We start from the raw sequence: 6,919 nt of genomic DNA, 5'->3' as shown, positions 1-6,919 counted from the left end.
TGTTAATTGTTTTAAAGACCCACTCTGATGATAATTGTGTTTTATGGTGTTCTTGACATGGTCTTATGTTGTTTTTGTCATGATAGGGGAAATATAATAAGAAAACTATGCTTAAAAGTGCATTTTTGATTATCTCTTCATTTAAACTGATGTGAATCAGGGGCCGGCAAAAGAAATGTCATTTGAAAAAGCTTGTAGTCGCGACATAGAAACTACAATGGGCAGATCACAAGCTCCCTGCTCCGCCCCATTCTGATGCATTCACTTGTAGACGACTAGATCAATGTACGTTTTCTTTAGTTGTCTCCAAATTCCCACCTTAATCCCTAACTACTAAAAATCTCTATAATATGGCACTATGTAGTGCCCTGAATTTTAAAAGCATTTCAGACGCCATGCTCACTACTTTTTTTTACTTCAAATGGCGGATAGGACGTCATGGATTTCACGAAGAAAGCTTTTGAATGTGTAAAACGGATAAATTACAAAAAACTTTTTGAAACTTAGGTTTAAGTGCAGCACAAAAAAAGTTTAACTACTTAGAAATAATTAATTCAAATTTGACCTAAGTGTTGTAAATTGTTTTTCCCTTATGTATGGAGACCTGGACATGAAATTAAAAATAAATAAACAAATATTCACTCAAATTGTACACACAAAATTGTTTTTTATGTGCATAAATTGCTTTTTTATGGCCACAAAGTAGCATTTTATTAGTATTATGTGCCCACAAAATTCTAGCACAAAAAATTCTAAAGTCTATGTGCAGAAGGTGGTAGGTTGTGGCCACAAAATGCTAATTTGAGGGAACAATTTTCTCTTTTTCTAACTTCATGTCCAAGGCTCCTTACTTATGACATTCATGATGCTCAAAACGTTAAGCACAGCCATGAGTAGTCTAAAGATTCCTTTTTTACATTTCCCCCTTGTATCCCTTGTGCTATCCTTACTGGTGTCAAGCCAGCCCTCTCTCGTCGAACGGCTGTCAAGTGAGCCCTCTCTCAAATACGGTGTGCCGCTTTTTTACATACATTGCGGTAACAGCAAGAAAGCCTTCATTCGAGTAAATGCAAAAAGTAAGAACTGTCATTATACTCATATGTATATATTTACACATAAGCCCCCCTCCCCGTATATAACTATATATTTATATGTGTATATTTAATTATATGTTTCAGGTGAATTATCAATTAAAGACGAAATTGAAATCATATGTTGAAGAGGATTTACTGTAATGTTCACTTATGTTTAGAAAAAACTCCTAGTTTCCACAGACTCATTTCACTTCTCAATGATAGATATCCACCTGGTGATGTCACAAAAAAAGTTTCAGAGGGATCTGATGTGGAATTTCAAAATAAACCCCAATTGAAATCTGTTATTACAGCGTCATCGTCACATGTGGACAAAGCTGTAAATTGAAAACTCCTAGTTTCCACAGACTCATTTCACTTCTCACTTATAGTATCCCACCTGGTGATGCCACAAAATAGGTTTCAGAGGGATCTGATGTGGAATTTCAAAATAAAACCCAATTGAAATCTGTTATTTCAGCGTTATCGCCATATGTTTACAGAGCTGTAAAATGAAAACTCCTAGTTTCCACAAAGTCATTTCACTTCTCACTGATAAATAACCACCTGGTGAGGCCACAAAAAACGTTTCAGCAGGATCTGATGTGGAATTTCAAAATAAAACCCAATTGAAATCTGTTATTTCAGCATTATCGCCATTTGTTTACAGAGCTGTAAAATGAAAACTCCTAGTTTCCACAAAGTCATTTCACTTCTCACTGATAAATAACCACCTGGTGAGGCCACAAAAAACGTTTCAGCAGGATCTGATGTGGAATTTCAAAATAAAACCCAATTGAAATCTGTTATTTCAGCATTATCGCCATTTGTTTACAGAGCTGTAAAATGAAAACTTTTAGTTTCCACAGAGTCATTTCACTTCTCACTGTAAGATACCCACCTGTTGATGCCACAAAATAAGTTTCAGATAGATCTGATGTGGAATTTCAAAATAAAACCCAATAGAAATCTGTTATTACAGCATTATTGCCACATGTTGACAAAGCTGTAAATTGAAAATTCCTAGTTTCCACAGACTTATTTCACTTCTCACTTATAGTATCCCACCTGGTGAGTTCACAAAAAAGGTTTCAGCAGGATCTGATGTGGAAATTCAAAATAAAACCCAAGTGAAATCTTTATTAGAGCATTATTGCCACATGTTGACAAAGCTGTAAAATAAAAACTCCTAGTTTCCACCGACTCATTTCACTTCTCACTTATAGTATCCCACCTGGTGATGCCACAAAATAGGTTTCAGAGGGATCTGATGTGGAATTTCAAAATAAAACCCAATTGAAATCTGTTATTTCAGCGTTATCGCCATATGTTTACAGAGCTGTAAAATGAAAACTCCTAGTTTCCACAAAGTCATTTCACTTCTCACTGATAAATAACCACCTGGTGAGGCCACAAAAAACGTTTCAGCAGGATCTGATGTGGAATTTCAAAATAAAACCCAATTGAAATCTGTTATTTCAGCATTATCGCCATTTGTTTACAGAGCTGTAAAATGAAAACTCCTAGTTTCCACAAAGTCATTTCACTTCTCACTGATAAATAACCACCTGGTGAGGCCACAAAAAACGTTTCAGCAGGATCTGATGTGGAATTTCAAAATAAAACCCAATTGAAATCTGTTATTTCAGCATTATCGCCATTTGTTTACAGAGCTGTAAAATGAAAACTTTTAGTTTCCACAGAGTCATTTCACTTCTCACTGTAAGATACCCACCTGTTGATGCCACAAAATAAGTTTCAGATAGATCTGATGTGGAATTTCAAAATAAAACCCAATAGAAATCTGTTATTACAGCATTATTGCCACATGTTGACAAAGCTGTAAATTGAAAATTCCTAGTTTCCACAGACTTATTTCACTTCTCACTTATAGTATCCCACCTGGTGAGTTCACAAAAAAGGTTTCAGCAGGATCTGATGTGGAAATTCAAAATAAAACCCAAGTGAAATCTTTATTAGAGCATTATTGCCACATGTTGACAAAGCTGTAAAATAAAAACTCCTAGTTTCCACCGACTCATTTCACTTCTCACTTGTAGTATCCCACCTGGTGATGCCACAAAATAAGTTTCAGAGGGATCTGATGTGGAATTTCAAAATAAAACCCAATTGAAATCTGTCATTACAGCATTAACGCCACATGTTGACAATGGTGTAAATTGAAAACTCCTAGTTTCCACAGACTCATTTCACTTCTCGCTGATAGAAACTCACCTGGTGATGCCACAAAAAAAGTTTCAGAGGGATCTGATGTGGAATTTCAAAATAAAACCCAATTGAAATCTGTCATTACAGCATTAACGCCACATGTTGACAATGGTGTAAATTGAAAACTCCTAGTTTCCACAGACTCATTTCACTTCTCACTTATAGCATCCCACCTGGTGAGTTCACAAAAAAGGTTTCAGCAGGATCTGATGTGGAAATTCAAAATAAAACCCAACTGAAATCTTTATTAGAGCATTATTGCCACATGTTGACAAAGCTGTAAAATAAAAACTCCTAGTTTCCACAGAGTCATTTGACTTCTCACTGTTAGTATCCCACCTAGTGAGGCCACAAAATAAGTTTCAGCAGTATCTGATGTGGAATTTCAAAATAAAACCCAATTGAAATCTGTTATTACAGCATTATCGCCACATGTTGACAAAGCTGTAAAATGAAAACTCCTAGTTTCCACAGACTCATTTCACTTCTCAATGATATATATCCACCTGGTGATGTCACAAAAAAAGTTTCAGATAGATCTGATGTGGAATTTCAAAATAAACCCAATTGAAATCTGTGATTACAGCGCTATTGTCACATGTTGACAGAGCTGTAAAATGAAAACCCCTAGTTTCCACAGACTCATTTCACTTCTCACTGATAAATAACCACCTGGTGATGTCACAAAAAAAGTTTCAGATGGATCTGATGTGGAATTTCAAAATAAAACCCAATTGAAATCTGTTATTACAGCATTTTCGCCACATGTTGACAAAGCTGTAAATTGAAAACTCCTAGTTTCCACAGACTCATTTCACTTCTCACTTATAGTATTCCACCTGGTGATGCCACAAAATAAGTTTCAGAGGGATCTGATGTGGAATTTCAAAATAAAACCCAATTGAAATCTGTTATTACAGCATTTTCGCCACATGTTGACAAAGCTGTAAATTGAAAACTCCTAGTTTCCACAAAGTCATTTCACTTCTCACTTATAGTATTCTACCTGGTGATGCCACAAAATAAGTTTCAGAGGGATCTGATGTGGAATTTCAAAATAAAACCCAATTGAAATCTGTTATTTCAGCATTATCGCCATTTGTTTACAGAGCTGTAAAATGAAAACTTTTAGTTTCCACAGAGTCATTTCACTTCTCACTTATAGTATCTTTTTTTTTTTTTTCATTAGACCAGTCCTTCTCGGGCGCGATGCGATGCCAGAGGCGCACAGTAGTATCGAATTACATAAATGCCAAAAATTGAAAGGGCGTAAAGACAACTAAGCGGGCGTATTTAGAAACTGAGTGAGTGAAACTTACAACTGTGATGGCGTAATTCTAACTAAGCGACCCCGCATTTTACAACTGAACGGCTGAAATCCTAACTGAGCAGTGATCCTGCTCGGTCAGTTCTCTTTTGCGCCCTCACCTGGATTTACGCTCAGTGTTAAGGGGCGTTTTTGTCACTTGGGGGCGGTATTCAGGGGTGTGTTTGTCACTTAGGGGCAGGAACATTTCTGGTTGATCTGATTGGCTGAAATTTGCATGCCAAGCAGCGGGGCGGGACTTTCATTTTGGGGCTTTAATAGAAAAGAAACGGCGGCTGTAACGTGGATTAAAAGCATTAAAACTGTAACAAATGCTGTGAATTTCACATGAGAAAAACTTCCCACCACACCACAAAAAACCCGCTGCACTTTCTTACCTTAGTTTTGGGTCGTTGGTTAATGTTTTAATCCACGTTACATCCGCGTTTTTTTTCTATGATTGCCTCTAACAGGGGGGGGGGCAAACAAGTTTGACACAAAGAGCCGACATCTCTAACTGTGATAGTCAAAGAGCCACAACACACACTGACCTGCCAGACAGACACACAATTACAGCCATGTTATTTCTCGTAACCCCCTCCTCTCCTCTCCTTACAACAGCACTGGATTAAACGGCGCCGTTTCAGTTTTGAGTGTTTTTTTCTGTATTTAACGTTAACACATACCAGTGAAACGTGCACGCTGGTGTGTGTTTAAAAAAGGCAGCGAGCGCAAAACTGAGTTGGTTGTGATTTATTTTTTCAGTCATCATTCAGCATTTAAAATCCATCAAAGTCTTCATCTTCTGTATCTGGAACAGCTGGACTACATTTCTATCAAACACGCCGGCTTCCCTTTCCTCATCATCAGAGTCCGTCTCTTTGCTATGCAGCTCCAAAGAACAGTGACAGCAGACACCTCAGGCCAAGTTTAAGTCCTGCAGTCCCAAAGTGTGGCGTAACTCGCCCGTTGCTGCGTCCCGGTAAGGGGGGAGGAGGATGGCTCTTTTCACGGTCATCTGCTGGAAGTAGCAGCGCTCAGCCTCGAGTCGATCTTCCAACACAGGCCTTTCCTTTTTCGCGGAAACTCAGCTGCTGCTGCATCTTCTTGTCTTGTCGGAGTTGGTTTTCCAGCGTTCTCACTTCCGAACCATGGATTCATTATTTTAAATTCTCTGGCAGCTGAGGTTCGATAAGTTAGAAAGATCTTCACAGATTCAGACTTCCTGCTTCAATAACTCTTCTGATCAACGTTCAAATGTGTCAGCAAGTATCTCAATCCTTTTGTTTTAACACAGAGAGTGAACCACAAATGCATTTCTGAAGAAAAAAGATCGTTTTTTTGCCTTTTAATCAGAATTGTTCGCTTTAAGCTGTCAATGCAGACATGCAGCAGCCGGCTGCCAAGGGACCGTCAACAAAGTGCAACCTCTGTGAAACACCACTGTGTAAAAATCAATCCGCGTAGCTGGTAGCTGCAGTTTAAACTATGCCTCATAATCGTGTCTCTTTGCATTTCCAGGGTTTCCAAAACGAAGTTGTTCTGCATTATTCACATATCTGCTCCTTTGTACTATGGGGGGGGGGGGTGTCTTCTTTCACGTCCTCTCCTCTCTCCGTACCGTCATCATGCTGTTCTCTCCTAGATCCTCTTTACCGAAGTCACACAATAACACATTAGGGCCGCTCTGTACATTTTGGAGAAAATGTAAGACTTTCACCTTATGGTTGTGAAAGTAGTGAATATAGAAAATATGATAAAAGGCAGAGAGCGACATGCAGCTCAAGAGCCGCCTGTTAACCCCCCCGCCCTGAAAAATGAAGGTCCCGCCCCTCTGCCTCGCCGATAGGCCATGCAAATTTCAGCCAATCAGATCAACCAGAAAGGTTCCTGCCCCAAAAGTGACAAAAACGCCCCCTTAACACTGAGCGTAAATCCACATGAGCGCGCAAAAAGGAATTGACCGTGCAAGATCACTTCTCAGTTAGAATTGCGCCTGCGCGGTTTTAAGGTTCACTCACTCAGTTCCTAAATACGCCCGCTTAGTTGTCTTTACGCCCTTTCAGTTAATGGCAGAAACGTAATTCCATACTTAGTTAGAATTACGCCATCACAGTTGTAAGTTTCACTCACTCAGTTTCTAAATACGCCCGCTTAGTTGTCTTTACGCCCTTTCAATTTTTGGCATTTATGTAATTCGATACCTAAGATCACTCTTAAAGTCTCAACGCCTGTATGAAGCAGAAACTCACCACGTATACCAGACTAGACAATCAGCAAAACCACCACGAGAAATACTCATCATTTATTA

This window comes from Oryzias latipes, chromosome 5, assembly GCF_002234675.1.
Source record: "Oryzias latipes chromosome 5, ASM223467v1".
In the NCBI taxonomy this organism is placed as follows: Eukaryota; Metazoa; Chordata; class Actinopteri; order Beloniformes; family Adrianichthyidae; genus Oryzias; species Oryzias latipes.
This window is presented reverse-complemented; position numbering follows the sequence as displayed.